The sequence below is a fragment of the Penaeus monodon genome, chromosome 32, assembly GCF_015228065.2.
Source record: "Penaeus monodon isolate SGIC_2016 chromosome 32, NSTDA_Pmon_1, whole genome shotgun sequence".
In the NCBI taxonomy this organism is placed as follows: Eukaryota; Metazoa; Arthropoda; class Malacostraca; order Decapoda; family Penaeidae; genus Penaeus; species Penaeus monodon.
In genome coordinates, this window is record NC_051417.1 from 3,596,991 (window position 1) to 3,597,731 (window position 741).

Here is a 741-nt window from a genome sequence, read left to right on the forward strand (position 1 = left end):
ATAGCAACATTAATATAATGTTCAAAATATGTAATAAGTACATTTTCAATCAAAATCTGTAACAATTACATAGCTTGCTTATTTTTTACTGTTTTCTTGCGCAATTTTTGGCGTGCACCGTGGACGTGATCCGAAAACTGTCTGAAACTGGCTTCTAAATATCGTCGCATCACTTTTATTATAAGTTCTAGGTAATTATGTGATTTTTTGAACTATAATAAAACATCTTCCCATTTCTCCCGTCAACTTGTTCCTTTGTGCGACGAAACATCGTGTAGCCAGTTGCGTATTTCGCTTAACACGGCGCACGACCTTTGGAGTCGGCTCCTTAAGAAAACCGACTTGGGCCGTAGCAGCCGTGAATCAGCAGCCGTGAATGGCAGCCATAGCAGCCGTGAATGCAGCCGACTTCTTGCAGTGAATCTTTCAACCGCAAAGACATTCGCACCTTGAACACCGGCAAGTTACAGGCTAAACTTTCCTTTGAGGAACGCACAGGCAATATTCGAGTTAGCATTGGTCACAGGAATATGACGTCATTTGCTGAAACTGTGATTGGAGATGAGTTTTTCTTTTCCTTGTAATTGTCAATACGGCAGCTTAGTATAAATGGCTGTTGAGCAACAGTTACCGTTTGTTGGCGTTTCATACATGGAAGATAAATGAACCACTTTTGTTAATTTATGTACGATATACCAAGGTTTAGAGCAGTACTGAACTGAACGATATGAATTGCATCAC